The following is a 17888-nucleotide window of genomic DNA, read 5'->3' as shown; positions in this document are numbered from 1 at the left end:
GCATTTTTTTGTAGTGACTTTCAGTTTTCAAGTTCAAGTCGGAGAGGCACCAGGAGCCCGCCTGAAGAACAGGGTCAACCTTTGGTTTTCAAGTTCAAGTGAGAAGTACCAGGACCTGCCTGAAGAACAGGTTCAACTTTTAGTTTTCAAGTTCAAGTCAGAGAAGTTCCAAGAACCCGCCTGAAGAATAGGGTCAACTTTCAATTTTCTTCAAGTTCAAGTCAGCAGGATGCCCACCTGAAGAATATGGTTGATTTTTAGTTTCATGTTGAAGATTCAAGGAAGATTCGAGACACGAAGTAGATATGATCTTGTATTTTTCTTTTATTTTTTTGTAGTCATTTTTGCTTTTATTTTTTATGTAATGGCAGACACCGCGGACCGGAACCTCGAACGGTACCTCACTCGACTCTCTCATCATCTAATCATACTCCATCACTTCATTCACTTATGAACTACACATGGTTTGATTCCTTTATAGCCAAGGATATGTAGGCAGCTCAAATACCAGGGCTCAGTCACAATCTTTTATCCATCTTTATTTTATTTTTGAATAAGTGTCGGGTTAGAAATCAATTACGTCGCTTACTTGATTCTTTGATCAAAAACACTTCGGGTTTTCGAGCAAATAGGGGCAGCTGTAAGCATGTAATTTTTGACCCGCACATTAGGATTATCTTTAGTAGTCTTAGTATTTTTAGAATATTTATTTGAGTTTATTTTTACAGGATTTCACTCTATTATTAATTTTAATTCTAGTTTTAAGGCATAAAAATTGAAAACTACAAAAATAGTTTCATCCTTTATTTCTCATTTTTATACATATATTTATTTGACGTACTTAGTTTTCTTTTTGGAAGTGATATTATTTTAATTTCGCTATGATTTTAACTTACTCCTATTTTTATTTTTAGTATGATATTTGAAAAATACCAAAAACAGTTTTATTTTAGTGTTTAGTTTTATTTTAATAGTTTACTCTACTTACATAGGACTAATTAATATTTTGGTAGTATTTTAATAGTTTAGGCTCATTATTTTAACTTGCTTTAGGACAAAAGAGGCCAGCCCAATTCCATTAGCCCACTAGACCTGCTTACCCGCTCAACACCCATTTCAATCCTACCCTTTCATTTCTTTTAATCTAATGGACCTTGTTATTTTCCCACACCTATTTAAAATCCTAATTATAACCTTTTCTAACCCTAAAGACCCTAGGCAGCTGCACACACACAACGAGAGTGAGAGAGGAACGGACAAAGAAATAGAAAAACAGAAGGGACGCGAGAAAATCCATAGCGGGGCAGCAGAAGCAAGCTTTCGATCCCCTTCCTCATTGTCCATTTTATTTCCATCATTATCACCATCGACACCACCTGAACACTATCGTATTTCCACCCGAAAGACTTCTCTGATTGATAAAACAAAGTTATAATTCAGTGTGCTTTACATTTTAGGAGCTCAGATCCAAGAAAGGAAAAAGCAACGAGGTTGCCGTTCGAGGTTCGGGTTTAGTTCCTATCATTTCATTTTCGATCGTGGTCCAATTCTTCGTTTAAAGTTTGGTTGCTACTTTTGAGTTTCCATCTCATACGTAGGTCGTTTGGGTGTAAGGTTTGATTCGGAGACTCTTCTGAATACATTGGGAAAGATATTTGTTGCTTAAGGTCCAATTCTTTCTCTATTCTCTTATTCTTGTCACTTTCATGTGTTTTTTTATGGTACGATTTTGATGGTTTATTTCTTAGATTAATATTCAGTTGTCCGATACTTTATTTTTATTTTATTACTGTGGCTCAACATCTTGTTTGTTTTGGTAAATGTTTTGGATTTTAGTTGTTTGATTTTAATCTGATATAAATACAATCTTGTTATGAGACAAATGGGTCATGGGAATTGGCTTTAAAAATGTGAAGGAAATTGAGCTTAAATGATCTTGCTGCTTTTATTTTATTTTTTTATTAATTAAATCCCTAGTAGCATGCTTAGGCCGACAACACTCGGATAGAAAAACTTTAGGTCTTTCTTTTATTTTATTCGAGGTGAGAGGTCGTTCCCTTTAGTTCATATTTAGGGGAATGCCCCGTAGACTTTGTAAGTATTTTTATCAGGGGAATGCCCCAAAGTGAATGTAAAAGGAGGCCGAGGCGATATTATGTAGGCATAGTAGGATAATTAGATTTATTTTTGTTATCTTCTTTTCTTTTATTAGGTAGGGACAACCTTGAACCTCTTTTATGTTTATTTTCTTTTTTGTATGTTTTACCTCAATTAGAGTATTCTTTAAATCCAACTAGATCATGCATGCAACCGTACTAGTTACGGGACTCGGGGAATGCCTACACCTTCTCCCCGAGTCAAATGAACTCCCTTATCTAGAATATCTGGTGCAAACTGGTTTAGAGTCAAATGTGTTTTTAAGGAAAAATTGATTTTAAATGGTGACTTGGCACATCGAGATTATATGCCAAGTGGCGACTCTGAGAAAATCTCTTTTAAACAAATATTTCGTCACTTTTTAATTGAAAAACCCTTTTGAGCTTCAAAATCACTTTTATCTCTTTTAAAGAGGGTTAGTAAGGTAAAAAATGGGTGTGACACAAAGTGGAATGGATTGTGTGGTCATTTGTCAACAGACCAATTGGCAATCCATCAACTTTATTAAAGAAAATGGCAATCCATCAACTTTATTAAAGAAAATGACAAAGGGGACTGTCCTAAGCCTTAGGAAAAAAAAGGTGTAAATAAATAGTACTTACACCTGTTTGGACACAATTTTGAGGCTTAATAACTAAGCTACTGAAGAAGGTAGATTAGATCTGTGTTGCTCGGACTCTCCAAAAATGCCATCGAGTGCGTGTCGGATACTCCAAAAGCAGTGTATTTTTGGATGATCTGATACGGGTGGTGCAGCATTTTGGAGAGTCCGCGCAATATAGGATTAGATTTGCACAGCTCTATCTTTAGGCATTTCAGCAAAACTGCAACAACCATTAGTCCATTACTCATACAATATACAAAATAATTTTAGGCTCTCAAACTCAGAGAAGAAGAATGGCTTATGCCGCTCTTTCTTCACTTATGCATACACTACAACAACTCCTGCAGCCTAACCAACGTTTGGTTTGTGGAAGCTGTATACCACAACAACATGTTGAATCTACTTATCAAAGTCTTTGTGCTTTGCAAGTTTTCCTTAAGGAGGCTACAGAGGAAGCCAAAGATATTGAAACTCTAAAGAGTTTGGAAAAGAGAATCAGAGATGTAGGCTACCCGGCCGGTCATTTTCATTATTATAACCACATTCTCCAATTTACTGCTTAATTTATACCTTATAATTTATTTATGACTTAACGGGTTAGTTGGTTCGGGTATAGAAGGATTTCGGAGTGAAATGAGACACTTAGTCTCATAATTGAAAACTTAAGTTGAAAAAGTTGACTGGATATTGACTTATACGTAAACGACCTCGGAATTTAATTCTGATAATTCCAATAGCTCCGTATAGTGATTTTGGACTTAGGAGCAAGTTCGAAAATTTATTTGGACGCCCGTAGTGGAATTAGGCTTGAAATGCCGAAAGTTATATTTTTGGGAAGTTTGACCGGGGGGTTGAATTTTTGATATCGGGGGTCGAAATCCGATTCTTAAAATTTGAATACCTCTATTATATCATTTATGACTTGTGTGCAAATTTAAGGTCAATCGGACGTGATTTGATAGATTCCGGAGTCGTTCATAGAAATTGGAAATTTCAAAGTTCATTAGGCTTAAATTAGGGGTGTAATTCATGGTTTTAGCATTGTTTGAGGTGATTTGAGGGTTCGACTAAGTTCGTATGATGTTTTAGGACTTGTTAGTATATTTTGTTGAGCTCCTCGGGGGCTCGAGTGAGTTCCGGGATGATTTCGGATCGTTTTTCCTTATTTTGCAACTGCTGGAACTGATATATGGTATTGTTCTTCGCGAACACGAAGGGTCTCACGTGTTTGCGAAGAAGGAATTTTGGCTGCTAGGATTTACCCATCGCGAAAGCGAGCAAGGAGACGCGAACACGAAGAAGAGACCGGGGAAGCCTACACGAATGCGAGTGGGTTGACGCGAACGCGAAGAGGAAAGGGAGCTGGGGCCTGCCTAGCGCTAAGCCTTCGCGAACGCGGCTCGTGTCTCACGAACGCGAAGGGCAGAGGTAGGAAGGCATCGCGAACGTGATGAAGAGGTCGCTAACGCGAAGAAGGAACCTTGGCGAAACAATTTTTGTGCCTCGCGAACGCGAATCCATGGTCGCGAACGCGATGAAGACATTTCTGGGCAGAATTAAAAGTTCCAAAATGGGGGTTTTGAGTTCATAACACAAAATCAAATTGGGAGCTCGGTATAAGGTAATTTTTAGAGATATTCTTATATGGGTGTTTGGGGTAAGTGATCAGTATCTAGTTTTGATTAATTTTCATGATTATGCCTTTGAATCCATCATTTAATTGGTGAATTAAGTTGGAAATATTGTGAAAACCCTCTTGGTTTAATTTGGAGATTTGAGGGTCGAGTTGATGTCGGATTTTGATAAAATTGGTATGGTTAGACTCGTGGTTGATTGGGCTTTCGGATTTTATAACTTTTGTCGGGTTCCAAGACGTGGGCCCCACAATTATATTTATGGAAAAATTATATTTTCATATGAAATTAATTCTAATAAATTTTATTGACTGAAACAAATTATTTATGGCTAGATTCGAGGCGTTTGGAGGCTAATTCACGAGGCAAAGGCATACTAGAGTAAAGAATTACACGGTTTGAGGTAAGTAACACTTCTAAACTTGGTTCTGAGGGTGTGAATCCCCGAATTTGGTATGATATAAATTATTTGGAGGTGACACTCATGATAGGTGACGAGCATGTGGACTTGCACCATATAAATTGTGTCTTGAATAAATCCTGTGCAATTATAAGATTTATGAATCATGTTATTATCTGAACATTCTCCACATGTTAGAGAAATTGAGTTGAGGCTCATATTAAAGATCATGTTTAGGATACGTGCCAATATTTTGGGACCCATGGGGTCGTGTTGCTGTTGAATTAATTGTTTAAAAATATACATTTCACACTCAGTAATATTTGTCCATTGTGAGGATATTTATGGGATTGAGCTGCGCAACGCAGTAGGCCATATTGATAGGCTTTATTATTATACAGATCGGGACTGCCCGCCTGCAGTAGGCCATATTGGCTTTGTATTAAGGATCCCCTCCGAAGTTTGTACACACTCCCAGTGAGCGTAGATAATTATATATATTCGGGATGGACTTCCCATGGCATGGACTTGCCTTACTTACTGATTTTTATATATATATATATATATATATATTCAAAATGGATTTTTCCAAGGCATGGACTTGCTTTACTTATTTGTATTGTAATGAATTTACCTGGACATGGATCTTGTCCGTATCATTTACATTTGGGGAAAAATTACCCCAGGGCTGGATTGGCCTTATACAGTACTGAATGACTGATTGTCAGTCGATGTATATATATATATACAGTTTGGAACACCCCTGGGCTAGATTGGCCATAAACTGTACCGAGTGACCGAATAATTTGTGGCAAGTATTTACATGAGGTCTTTCTACTGGGATGTCATATTCCTCATATCATGCAGTATTGATTTATTTCACTTGTACTGAGTGTAACTGTTGAACTTGAAAGCATGCCTACATTTTGTGCCATTACTTATACTGGACTGTACCTGCGAAGCTCGTCACTACTTTCAGCCCAGAGGTTAGTCTTGTTACTTATTGAGTTGGTTGTACTCGTACTACACTCTGCACCTTGTATGCAGATCCAGATGCTTCTAGACACGGCAGCTGTTAGACCTCAGTGTGTTACCAATTGGAGACTATCAAGGTAGCTGCCTAGCGTCCGCTGACCTTGTCTCTCTTTCCTTCAGTTATTGTATTGTTCTATACTTTTAGACAGTGGTTTTTTTATCAGTCAAACATTGTATTCATATTAGATGCTCATGTACTCAGTGACACCGGGTTTTGGGAGTGCTATATTTGAAATTGTGAGTTTCTTCTGCTGAATTTAATTATTTTGTTCTCAAACTTAAAAGATGTGGTGGTTTATTTAGATTGTTGGCTTGCCTAGTATTAAAATAGACGTCATCACGACAAGTGATATTTTGGGTCGTGATAAGTTGGTATCAGAGCTTTAGGTGACATAGGTCTCACGAGTCATGAGCAGGTTTAGTAGAGTCTTACGGATCAGTGCGGAGACGTCTGTACTTATCTTCGAGAGGCTTCAGAACCCTTAGGAAAATTTCACTTTCTTGTATTCTATCGTGCGGAATTGATTCAGCTTGAAACATAACTCTTCGAATTCCTTTCACGCATTTCGTATGCGCATATGAGCGCTTGGTATCAGTTGTGCATCGTCGGCTTGTGATTCTATGAACTAGGTTCAAGATGCGTATTCTGTGTTTTGGTGATGGGCCAGTCTGGAGAACTTGAGGCCAGGTTTAGACCGGAGTTTAGTCTCGGTAGATTCAGATGTAACCTGTACATTGGGACTTATATGTCCGGTAATGTCCTTACGAGTGGAATTTGTGGCTCGATGAGCGGTGGAATGGCTTTGTGATGAGTATGATGTAACTATGGGATGTGTTAAGACGATTTGAATGTGACGAGAAGTATTTCCTTGAAATGTAAAGGAAGGCCATTGGGTGCTTTATTTTTGTTTTGATATGACATACAATCTCGAGTATGAATGTTTTGAAAGATCTTTTATGTTGTTAAATTTTGGGGTAAATTAAATTCTCGTATCTGGTTAATGAGTTTGGACTCGGAAAGATTAAGTGATTTCATAGTAATTGAGACTAAGAAGGTGGGTTATCTCTTGCGGAGTAATCTACGTAGGTGTGTTCCTTATAATGTGAGTAGAGAGTTTCTTATCTACCAGCGGGGTATGTGTTGAGATTTGAATTTGAATCTGGTTGAGAAAGTTGACTTGATTGTCGCGAGAATAAATGCGAACTTAGGGGATGATTGAGGTATTTTATGGTGGGTGTTGCATAAGCATGAGAAGAATTTTCGTTGAACTGACAACAGTATTATGGCAGTAATAGAGTATGGGTATTGTGGGTTATGGAATGTTTTGTTCTATGACTTTGAGCCACGTGGGGGAGCCTGCTGCGGACAGCTTAATTTCATTGTTATATATTAAATTTTAGTTTTGGTTCGAGGCATACTTGTGGATTTCTTATGACTTGCAGCAGTTGAGATCGAGGATGACTCGAGTACTGAAATTCCTAAATACGGGTTATATTGCGCTTTATGAGTATATGAAAATCATGAGATAAGTGAGTTGTTATTTGTGAATGATGTAGTGCACACGGAGTATGAATGTGAGTGGAGAGTTTCTTAAGAATGATGTAGTGCACACGGAGTATGAATTTCTCAATTTTGACTTACGGATGTTCATCGGTATTGCAGTACTCACATGGTTGATAGACTGCTGAATTCAAATTATTGCTATATGGCACAGAAGAATTATGAAAGTATTCCTCGTGGGATTGTCGTGAATGGAAGATGTATTAGTCATTTTAGTACTGGAGTTGGAATCAGTTACGGTGATTCATGTATTCGATGAATTTGGAGACTGGAAGTTCTCAAAAGTATATTATTTTGGGGTTGCGACCTATTTTTTATTTAAAACACGGTGGAGGCACTAGTTGCGTTAATTATTTGTGATAGCTATGCGCTATGAGTGTGCATATATGTGAGGTTTGAGCCATTGTGCGGCCATTAGAGCAAGTACTCATACTTGAAAGAATGCTTAGGCTATAATATGCCTAGAGTTGACTGTTAAGCATAAAGTTATGACGTTTCTCGTGTTCGTACCTTTGTTGAGAACTATCTGGGCTACATTTGAGGTTACAAAGAGGTTAATTCCCCTGAATAAACGAGGTAGTTACTATTTTTTGCGTTAACTTGCCAATTTGAAGTATGACAACAGACTTTGCACATGCTTACGCTATGGCATATTATTTATACAAGTCCAGGAGCATGCGAATCTTATTTCATTTATCATATGCATGTGTACTTATTTGATTTCTCCTCTATGATATGCTTGGACTAGAGACCTGTGACCATGCCAGGTAGATTATATTATTGGCATGTGAGTTGTCCATGCAGATCCATATACTGATATTATTGGCACGTGAGTTGTCCGTGCGGGTCCAGATATTGATACTATAGCACGTGAGTTGTCTGTGCGAGCGATGTTAATGTGAGCTCTAGAAGAGTTGGTTACTGTTATTAAATTTGTGTGTCTTGGTTCTACTATATATAACGAGCTTATAGCATTGCAGTTGTGGTGGTGCTTGTTGAACTCACAATACGGTTCTCTTCTTTGAGACATCTTCCATTTTGGGTACGAGGTTGCGCAATTGTGGATTGTGTTGTATTTGTGTGGCATATCAATAGGATAGTTGTGTTTAATAATATAAGTTCATTGGACCTAGAACGGATACTATCAGGTTTGATTTCGGTATATTGGGAGGATAATATTGAAGGTCGTCTTTAAAAGTGATTATAGTTCTGGTTGGGGCGGGAGAGATCTATGACTTGTCGATTTGATAAGGTGTTATGAGATTCCGTGTGTTTCCTTCATTATCAGCAGTGTACGAAGGTTTTGGAATGAAGTTTTGTTTGATATGGGGTTTAATACTATTACCGGGTTACTTTGGAGTAGTCAATGTGATCGAAACTGGTACTGCGAGCATGCGAGTTGTGTTGTATGTTAAGTGATTACATCTGGGGTTATGGTTATGGCTTGATACAGCTGGTTCAAACTCATACAACGTGTAGATGTGAGTTTCAGGTATTCTGAATATTGAAAATTGAATTCCAAGATTTATGGGCTAAGATTGAAGTAATGATTTTCAATTATGTTGTGTTGTCAAGCTTATACAATTTACACAGAATAGGGTGACGTGGGATCACCCCCGGGTGCGTGCGTGATAAGATGAAATAGTGATTTGGTGGCTTGGAAACAACTCTTGGCACGTTCGAGAACGAACGTATGTTTAAGTGGGGGAGAATGTAACGACCCAACCGATCATTTTGAGTATTATAACCATGTTCCCCAATTTACTCCTCAATTTATGCCTTACAATTGATTTATGATTATCGGGTTAGTTGGTTCGGGTCCGGAAGGATTTCGGAGTAAAATGAGATACTTAGTCTCATAATTAAAAACTTAAGTTGGAAAAATTGACCGAATATTGACTTATGTGTAAACAACCTTGGAATTTAATTTTGATGATTTTAATAGCTCCGTATGGTGATTTTGGACTTAGGAGCATGTCCGGAAAATTATTTGCAGGTCCGTAGTGGAATTAGGCTTGAAATGTCGAAAGTTGAATTTTTGGAAGTTTGACCAGGGGGTTGACTTTTTGATATCGGGGTCGAAATTCGATTTTGAAAATTTGAATACCTCCGTTATGTCATTTATGACTTGTGTGCAAGATTTGAAGTCAATCGGACGTGATTTGATAGGTTCCGGAGTCGTTTGTAGAAATTAGAAAGTTCAAAGTTCATTAGGCTTGAATTGGGGTGTAATTCATGGTTTTAGCATTGTTTGAGGTGATTTGAGAGTTCGACTAAGTTCGTATGATGTTTTAGGACTTGTTGGTATATTTGGTTGAGGTCCCGGGGGGCTCGGGTGAGTTTCAGGATGGTTTCGGATCATTTTTCCTTGTTTTGCAACTACTCGAACTGATATCTGGTATTGTTCTTCACGAACGCGAAGGGTCTCACGCATTCGCGAAAAAGGAATTTTGGCTGCTGGGATTTACCCATCGCGAACGCGAGCAAGGAGACGCGAAGAGACTGGGGAAGGCTACGCAAACGCGAGTGGGTTGACGCGAACGCGAAGAGGAAAGGGAGCTGGGGCCTGCCTGGTGCTAAGCCTTCGCGAACATGGCTCGTGTCTCGCGAACGCGAAGGGCAGAGGTAGGAAGGCATCGCGAACGTGATGAAGAGGTCGCGAACGCGAAGAAGGAACCTTGGCGGCATAATTTTTGTGCCTCACGAACGCGAAGCCGTGGTCGCGAACGCGATGAAGACATTTCTGGGCAGAATTAAAAGTTCCAAAACATGGGTTTTAAGTTCATAACACAAAATCAAATTGGAAGCTCGGTAGAAGGCAATTTTTGGAGATATTCTTGCGTGGGTGTTTGGGATAAGTGATCCTTATCCAATTTTGATTAATTTCCATGGTTATGCCTTTGAATCCATCATTTAATTGGTGAATTAAGTTGGAAAAATTGTGAAAACCCTCTTGGTTTAATTTGGAGATTTGAGGGTCGAGTTGATGTCGGATTTTGATAAAATTGGTATGGTTAGACTTGTGGTTGATCAGGCTTTCGAATTTTATAACTTTTGTCGGGTTCCGAGACGTGGGCTTCCGAATTCCTTTGTAACTTTTGTCGGATTTTTATGGAAAAATTATATTTCCATATGGAATTAATTCCAATAAATTTAGTTGACTGAAACGAATTATTTATGGCTAGATTCGAGGCGTTTGGAGGCTAATTCACGAGGCAAAGGCATACCGAAGTAAAGAATTATACGTTTTGAGGTATGTAACACTTCTAAACTTGGTTCTGAGAGTATGAATCCTCGAATTTAGTATGATATAAATTGTTTGGAGGTGACACTCACAATAGGTAACGAGCATGTGGACGTGCACCATATAAATTGTGTCTTGAATAAATCCTGTGCAGTTGTAAGATTTATGAATCATGTTATTATCTGAACATTCTCCACGTGTTAGAGAAATTGAGCTGAGGCTCCTATTAAAGATCATGTTACGGATTGGGACTGCCCGCCTGCAATAGGGCATATTGGCTTTGTATTACGCTTGGGCTCAAGGAAACTCTCCGGAGTCTGTACACACCCCCAGTGAGCGTAGATAATTATATATATTCGGGATGGACTTTCCAGGGCATGGGCTTGCCATATATATATATATATATATATATATATATATATATATATATATATATATATATATATATATATATATATATATATATATATATATATATATATAAAATCTCAAAAGGAGAGGAAGAAGTCGTTTTTAATCTCAAATGCCTTACTATTTGAGAGTATATAATCTCAAATAGTTGAAAGGAGAGTAAATGCTCAAAACAACCGGTCGGGTCGTTATAATCTCCCCCCTTAAATATACGTTCGTCCTCGAATGTGCCAAGAGTTGTTTTTAACCTTCAAATATCTATGCCACCTCACCACGCACATACTCGGGGGTGATCTCACGTCACCCTATTCTATATAAAATGTATAGGCCTCACAACATGACATAACTGGAAAATCAGTAATTTAACCTTAGCCTAGAAACTTGGGACTTCAATTTCCAACATTCAGAATTTCTTTTCAAGACCTGAATCTCACATCTACACGCTGTATGAGTTTGAACACATTGTACCAAGCCATAACCACAATCCCAGATATAATCGCATAACATACTACATAACTCACTTACTCGTAGCACCATTTCTGATCACAATAACTACTCAAACCAACCAAGTACTAGTATAAAATCCCACATTCAACAGAACCTCATTCCAAAACCTTCATACACTGCCAATGATGAAAGAAACAATCAACAATTCATAACCTCTTATCAGATCAACAAGTCATGGAGCTCTCTCGCCCCAACCAGAACCACAATCCTCTCGAATATACCATAATCAATCCTAATAGTACCTATTCTAGGTCCAATGACCTTATTTTGTTAAACACAATTATCCCACAGACACGCCACATTGATATAACTTAAGCCACAACTGCGCAATCTGTGTACCCAAATATGGGAGATGTCTCAAAGTAGAGAACTGTATTGTAAGTTCAACAAGCAACGCCACAAATGTAATGCTATAAGCTCATTATATATAGTAGAACCAAGACACACAAATTTAATAACAGTAACCAGCTCTTCTAGAGCTCACATTAACATCACTCGCACGGACAACTCACGTGCTATGGTATCAATATCTGAAACCGCACAGACAACTCACGTGCCAATAACATAATCCGCCTGGCATGTTCACAGGCCTTTAATTCAAGCATAACATACGAGAGCAATCAAATAAGTAGACATGAACCATCGTAACTGATCACAACTCCAACACTCGCGTGGCTATCACATCCTTCATGCACGATCATCCCACTAGGAATATTCTCATAATTCCTCCGTGCCATATAGCAATAATTTGAATATCAGCAGTTTATCAACTAGGTGGGTACTGCAATATCGATAAACATCCGTAAGTCAAAACACAATACGCCATCTGAAATGCGCACCTTTCTTAGGGATCCTCGGACGGTTATAACATTCCTCTAAATATCTGAAACTGACCATTCTGTCCAAAATTCGTGATCTTTCTTTCAAGATTGAACTGCCACCTTATGCGTGTGAATCTAAATCCCACACAACACACCACATCTACCATGTGAAAGGAACAAGAATCTCATTATCGACTCTGAGTCACCGACAAATTACATACCTTGTTAGTTAGAAACCTTTCTCTCGCTTCCTTCAAGGAGGAAATCACAATATACAACATGTTTCCCACACCAGTAGAAAATATCTAGTTTAAACCGTCAAGAATACTTTGAAATCCATCTGCACATAACTAAGCTATTAGAACTAAATTCCTCTAACTCGACCAAACCACGTAGGTCACCAAAACCCAAGAATATTGCCACCAAAATATTTGTAGAGTCTCACCACATCATAATTACCCCTATAAATACCACAACCGAAACACCCACTCTGAAAATAGATTATTTGAGTCTAAGGCCGTTTCATTCACCTTCCTGATACCGAAATATAAAATCCATAATGATATACAAAAATACCACAAGTCTCGACACCATCCAACTTAAATCTCAAATTTTAGCCATAAATAAATCCGCCAAAAATTCTCAATTGTTACATATTAATCTCGAATCCATTAGAACTTTCCCGAGAGTCACCCCCTTTGTTCAAATCCACATTACACCGCCCAAGGCCAAAAGACACGTGCCCCATTAGCACAACAACACTCAAAGAAGTAACTCTACTTTAATACCACCTATCAAATTCATACTCCGTGCACACTACATCATTCACGAATAACAACCTACTCACCCCGTGATTTTCATATACCCATAAAGCGCAATATATTCCGTATTTAGAAATTTTAGTACTCAAATCATCCTCGATCTCAACCTCTGCAAGTCATAACTAATCCACAAGTATGCCTCAGACCAAACTAAAATTTAACATATAACCATCAATTGAATTGTCAATAGCCAGCTCCCCCACTTGGCTCAAAGCCATAGATTAAAACATTTCATAACTCACAATACCCATACTTTATTACTGCCATAATACTACAGTCAGTTCAACGAAAATTCTTCTCAAGCTCAAGACATACCAACCATAATTACCTCAATCATCCGCTAATCTCGCATTCATTCTCTTAACACTCAAGTCAACTTTCTCAACCAGATTCATATTCAAGTCTAAACACATACGCCCCGCCGACAAAAAAGAAACTCTCTATTCACATCATAAGCAACACACCTACATAGATTACTCCTCAGGAGATAACCCACCTGCTTAGTCTCAAATTGGCATCTTGTTATACCCTTTCGCAACCACAATTACTATGAAATCACTTAATCTTTCTGAGTCGAAACTCATTAACCAGACACGAGAATTTAATTTTCCCCAAAAACTTAACAACGTGAAGAATCTTTCAAAATATTCACACTCGAGATTGTACGTCAAATCAAACGAAAATAAACCCAATGGCCTTTCTTTACATTTTAAGGAAATATTTCTCGTCACATTCAAATCGTCTTAACACATCCCGCAGTCACATCATACTCATCACAAAGCCATTCCACCGCTCATCGAACCACAAATTTCACTCGTAAGGACATTACCGGACATATGAGCCCAAATGTACATATTACAACTGAAGCTACCGAGCCTAAGCTGCTGTCTAAACCTGGCCTCAAGTCCTACAGACTGGCCCATCACCAAACACATAATACACATCTTGAACCTCGTTCATAGAATCACAAGCCGGCGATGCACAGCTTATACCGAGCGCTCATGTGCGCATACGAATGCGTGAAAGGAATTCAAAGAGTTATGTTTCAAGCTGAATCAATTTTGCACGATAGAATACAAGAAAGTAAATTTTCCTAAGGGTTCGACAACCTCTCGAAGATAAGTACAGACGTCTCCGTACCGATCCGCAAGACTCTACTAAACCTACTCATGACTCGTGAGACCTATGTCACCTAAAGCTCTGATACCAACTTGTCACAACCCAAAATCTCACCTGTCGTGATGACGCCTATCTCAATACTAGGCAAGCCAAAAATCTCAATAATCCACCATATCTTTTAAATTTGAAAACAAATAATTAAATTCAGCGGAAGAAATCTCACAATTTCAAATATAATACTCCCAAAATCCGGTGTCACTGAGTACATGAGCATCTAATATGAGTACAATATTTGACTGATAAAAACTACTGTCTCAAAATATAGAGAAGTACAATAACTGAAGTAAAGAGAGACAAGGTCAGCGGACGCCAAGCAGCTACCTTGATAGTCTCTAACTGATAGTACTCTGAAATCTAACAATCTCCATGTCCGAAAGCACCTGGATCTGCACACGAGGTGCATAGTGTAGTATGAGTACAACTAACTCAATAAGTAACAAGACTAACCTCTGGGCTGAAAGAAATGATGAGCTTCGCAGGTACAATCTAGTAAAAGTAATGGTACAGAAATGTAGGCATGCTTTCAAGTTCAACAGTTAAACTCAGTACAAGTGAAATAGATCAATACTGCATGATATGAGAAATATGACATCTCAGTAGAAAGACCTCATGTAAATACTTGTCACAAATTATCCGGTCACTCGGTACCGTTTATGGCCAATCTAGCCCAGGGGTGTTCCAACCCGTATATAAATACACATCGACTGACAGTTAGTCACTCAGTACCGTATAAGACCAATCCAGCCCTGGGATAATTTATCCCTAAATATAAATGATACGGACAAGACCCGTGTCCAGATAACTCATTACAATACAAATAAGTAAGAAAAGTCCATGCCCTGGAAAAATCCATCCCATATATATATATATATATATATATAAGTAGTAAGTAAGGCAAGTCCATGCCTTGGGAAGTCCATCCCAAAAATCGATGATCATCTATGCTCACTAGGGGTGTGTACATACTCCGGATGGGCTCCTTCAGCCCAAGCATAATACAAAGTCGATCCGTATAATAACAAAGCCTGTAAGGCTTGCTGTAGGCGGGCAGCCCCGATCCAAAAATAGTAAAGCCTATAAGGCCTGTTGCAGGCGGGCAACCCCAATCCATATAATAGTAAAGCATATAAGGCCTACTGCAGGCGGGCATCCCTGATCCATATAATAATAATAATAATGTATAAAGCCATTATGGCCTGCTGCGTTACGCAACTCAATCCCATAAATATTCTCATAATGGACAATTATTACTGAGTGTGAAATGCATATTTTTGAACAATTAATTCAACAACAACACGACCCCATGGGTCCCAAAATATTGGCATGTAGCCTATACATGATCTTTAATAGGAGCCTCAGCTCAATTTCTCTAACACATATGGCATGCTCAGATAATAACATGATTATTTAACTTACAACTTCACAGGATTTATTCAAGACATATTTTATATGGTGCGCGTCCACATGTTCGTCACCTATCGTGAGTGTCACTTCCAAACAATTTATATCGTATCAAATTCAGGGATTCATACCCTCAGAACCAAGTTTAGAAGTGTTACTTACCTCAAACAGTGTAAATTCTTTACTCCACTATGCTTTGCCTCGTGAATTGGCATCCAAACGCCTTGAATCTCAAGTTTCCCTTGAATTCTCTCTCAAAATCGCCCCAAAAAATGTGCTTGAAGGTCAAAAAATGGCAAAACTCGGAACCTCTTTGTTTTTAACATTCTGTCCAGAATTTTTGCACCCGCAAAAAACTTTTTTGCACCCGCGTTGCCTGGCTAGCCCATGCATTTTCCGCTTCTGTGACCAATTTCTCGCATCCGCGAGCTCGCACCTGCGACCCCTTTTCGCGCAGGTGCGATCACACCAGCAGCCCAGCTATTTCAGCTCCTCCTCCAAATCCAAATTCAATCCGTTAAGCATCCGTAACTCACCCGAGGCCCTCGGGACCCTGTCTGAACATACCAACAAGTTTCATAACATAACACGGACCTACTCGAGGCCTCAAATCATATCAAACAACATCAAAACGATGAATCGCACCTCAAATCAAAATCTATGAACTTTGAACTTTCAAATTCTATATCTTGTACCGAAACATATCAAATCAATCCGGAATGACTTTAAATTTTGTACACAAGTCATAAATGACATAACGAAGCTATTCCAATTTCAAGAATCAGATTTTGACTCCGATATCGAAAAATCAACCCCCCGGTCAAACTTTCCAAAATTAAACTTTTCCCATTTCAAGCCTAATTCCACTACGGACCTCCAAATAATTTTTCGGACATGCTCCTAAGTCCAAAATCACCTTACAGAGCTATTGAAATCATTAAAATTCAAATCCGAGGTCATTTATACATAAGTCAATATCCGAACAATTATTTCAACTTAAGCTTCCAACATGAAAGTTTATTCTTCCAAGCTAGCTCTGAAATACTTTAAAACCAAAATCGATAATTCTCACAAGTCATAATACCCCATAGGAAGTAATTCAAGATTTCAAATAGTTGAAATGAGAGTAAATACTCAAAACGACCGGTTGGGTCGTTACAATATTTGAAGGCTTGTTTTCTCTATGTTGGAGGTTTTTCTAAAGATACGCAGATTAATGTTTCCAAGTTTATTAGGCTATGGATTGCTGAGCAGTTCATAAAAGCAAGAAGCTATAAGAGGTTAGAGGTGGTGGCAGAGGAGTATTTACAAGACTTGATTGATAGAAGTCTCATTCTGGCTGGTAAGCGAAGGGCTAATGGAAGGATGAAAACTTGCAAAATACACGATCTTCTTCGGTAGCTGTGCATAATAGAAGATCACAATGAAAATGTGGTGCATGCCATGAATGCAAATGTTCCCATATTCTCAGAAGCCATAAATGATCATCGACGAGTAATTGTTCTATTTAATATTAAATAGAAGCATGTTTACCCTACAAGGCATAGCAATGTCCTTACAAGTATGGCCAAACCTTTATTTTTACAAAATATTATGATTTAGATTTTACATAACATTTTTGTTCCATTATTTCACAGTTCAAGCTGCTTAAGGTGTTGGACGTATATAATATCCGTTGCGATTTCTCATGTGTAATACCTAAACTTATATATTTGAGATATGTTGCTGCAAACATTGGCGAAGCTCCTTCACTTGCCAAATTGTGGAATCTACAAACCATAATTCTTCGTAATTTTGCAAGCAAAGACTTGCATCTCCCACAAGAGATATGGACAATGTCAGAGATAAGACATCTTGATATTAGATGGTCAATACATATGCCTAATCTTTTTGCGACAGAAAGTCATAATAGTATTGAAGAACAACTGTTGTTTCTCAATAACTTGCAAACAATTATTCTCTGTTCCTCTCCTTATTTGGCGGAAATCCTAAGAAGAAATCCCTATCTAAATAAGCTAACGATTTTAGATAAATCTAGACATCCTGACTGTCCTGCTATTCTTGATCCTCCCAGACACTAACTATAGAAGCAGATTTAGGCAGTGACCTGATG

This window comes from Nicotiana tabacum, chromosome 24 (assembly GCF_000715075.1).
Source record: "Nicotiana tabacum cultivar K326 chromosome 24, ASM71507v2, whole genome shotgun sequence".
Classification (NCBI taxonomy): Eukaryota; Viridiplantae; Streptophyta; class Magnoliopsida; order Solanales; family Solanaceae; genus Nicotiana; species Nicotiana tabacum.
This window is presented reverse-complemented; position numbering follows the sequence as displayed.